Genomic DNA, 2638 nt, shown 5'->3' with positions numbered 1-2638 from the left:
TTCTATACACCATCAATGTATAATCCATTGCACTTGTTTGGCTCTTCACCTAGAGATATTGGCTCCAATATATGTAATATACAACACAGTACTAACAAACATTGGGATTCCAACTAAGCTCGCGCTTGAGGACAGGAGGTGTCTTTGCATCAGCTCACGCCTAAGGACAGAAGTTGTCACTGTTCTTCATCCCAGTGGTCTCTTCTGCTGTCCACCACCACCAGGGATGAGTCCCTGCTAGACGCTTTGATCGCTTCAGCGACCATCACACAGACGGGAGCCTTGTGCACCGGGCAATGGCCCTCCGTCATGGGATTGACATGCCAGGTTTTAACAGAAACAAGAAACTCTGCCAGGAAAAAAAGCATGAGCTAATGATTTGACTACAAAACATACATTTTGTACCATCTTAGTAAAAGCCATCCAGCTCTCTTCAGAAAGCTATATAACCGAAACTTATGTGATCTCTGCTTCGGTCCGTTAGATGGTATCTGAAGCTTGAGTCCATGAGGTTCAAAATAGAAGACAAACAATGCAGGTTTTGGGGGTAGCCTTTTTCTTGTTACCCATTTGATGAACCCTGCATTCTGTTTACTGCTGATTCCCATTCATGTAGCTGCCATGTATAAATCTTCTACATAACAGGCTGAAAATGATAGGAAGTAAAATCAGATGGACTATGAACTCTAGTATCAACATTCTTTGTTGGGTTGAAATGATACCATTTGGTAACATATGAGCATCATAGCTCAAAAGTGCCATTGTCAATCATTTCCCTGAAAGCATGAGCTTAATAATGCTTCTATAAATTCAACATATAGAAACCTACACAATATTAAGAACAAAAGTATCTGGCATGACCATGCACTTGCTTGGTTGCAACTTAATAGAGCCCTATTGAAACAGGAACTCCATGTATTGTTACCCCACACAAAAGAAGCTGTCGCCTAAACTATTCGAAGTAAGACGACACAATGATGCTTTGTTTTACTCGATTGTTAACAAAGAACATGATTGTTTCCCTTTTGGGACCTTACATTAAGCGCAACCCTCCACCAGTTGCAGAGTTGGAATAATTTCAAAGAAATTCACTTTGATTATCAAGAAAAAATATGACAGGACAACGTCTGGATAATGAGATTCTGAGCGAAATTGAGGGTCCCAAATATCAAACAGTAAACTCTGTTAACAGGAAATGCAGTCAGTAGTAAGTTCACCTTAGTATATATATGGTTGTTGACCTAGATTTTCACCACAAAATGCTATGAACTAATGCATTCAATTATCAGTAAAACTATGTAGACAGAAGATTAAACTTCAAAGATTAAATAATAGTTTTTTTCTGGAAAAGGAGGGGTTCAACAAGAGATCAGTTAAATTGCATAATAAAGACCACCATTTTGACATATCATGTAATTCCATCCTATAGACACAAACGTCCTGACCAGTCTGTATTGCGTGCCTAAAACAGTATGCCGTTCCAGCGATCACAGGTGCACGGCTGGGACTTTCCCCGAGCGTTTTGTCTGCAAGAGATGGTCATATTACTTGATCTGTGAATAAACGACATGCCCAGTTGGTATTTAACAACAAAACAACAAAATGCCGTCGAATTCCCATCATGTAGAAGAAGGCACTGCCACCATGAAACCTGCAATGACAAGAGCATGTAGGTTTATTTGGCATGGTACATGTAATCCACATGCCCTAAGTTAGCTAACTACCAAATTCTCAACTAAGAATATATATATAATACCGCCACCTTATAATATCACTGCTGCTATTTATAGATCCTAGTTGGTACACAAAGAGTCAAAGATGATCTGAAATGGCTTATGTCAGACGAAAGAGCAGAGGGTACCTTTATTGTGTTTGTAACAGTGAAACTTCGATCTCTACAAAGTTTTTCCCTCTGTTTCGACTACATGTCGTGGTACAAATATTGTTGCTGCCACACAAGCTTCTGAAAATAGTGTGTACAGAACCTGCGGACCAAGTTGCTCCATGAGTAAGTAGAAGCGCTACTTGAGGACAAAAAATAAATATAGTACAACCGGTTCTTCTATCTGTATGTAACCATGCGTCATTAATCTCAATATACCTTATTTTTCGCCGAAGTCAAGATCTATTGTGGATCAATGCAAGCAGCTTCAATGTTGAATAACCTGTTGGGGAACGTAGTAATTTCAAAAAAAAATCCTACGTACACGCAAGATCATGGTGATGCATAGCAACAAGAGGGGAGACTGTTGTCCACGTACCCTCGTAGACCGATAGCGGAAGCGTTATGACAACGTGGTTGATGTAGTCGTACGTCTTCACGATCCGACCGATCCAAGTACCGAACGTATGGCACCTCCGAGTTCAGCACACGTTCAGCTCGATGACGATCCCCGGACTCCGATCCAGCAGGGTGTCGGGGATGAGTTCCGTCAGCATGACGGCGTGGTGACGATGATGATGTTCTACCGACGCAGGGCTTCGCCTAAGCACCGCAATGATATGACCGAGGTGGAATATGGTGGAGGGGGGCACCGCACACGGCTAAAGAACGATCACGAAGATCAACTTGTGTGTCCTGGGGTGCCCCCCCGCCCCCGTATATAAAGGAGCAAGGGGGGAGGCCGGCCGGCCCTTG

General features: G+C 42.3%; 1 long non-coding RNA gene across 1 annotated transcript; it reads right to left on the bottom strand.

Moving 5' to 3' along the window:
* Nucleotides 1–72: 72 nt before the first annotated feature.
* LOC123095057 (uncharacterized) lies at nucleotides 73–2315 on the bottom strand. Its single transcript, XR_006446086.1, has 4 exons — nucleotides 2262–2315; nucleotides 2102–2165; nucleotides 1862–1985; nucleotides 73–1651 (listed from the first exon to the last, which is right to left on the bottom strand). It is a non-coding gene; the product is annotated as an uncharacterized lncRNA (long non-coding RNA).
* Nucleotides 2316–2638: the final 323 nt, after the last annotated feature.

This window comes from Triticum aestivum, chromosome 1B (genome assembly GCF_018294505.1).
Source record: "Triticum aestivum cultivar Chinese Spring chromosome 1B, IWGSC CS RefSeq v2.1, whole genome shotgun sequence".
NCBI lineage: Eukaryota > Viridiplantae > Streptophyta > Magnoliopsida > Poales > Poaceae > Triticum > Triticum aestivum.
This window is presented reverse-complemented; position numbering and strand designations above follow the sequence as displayed.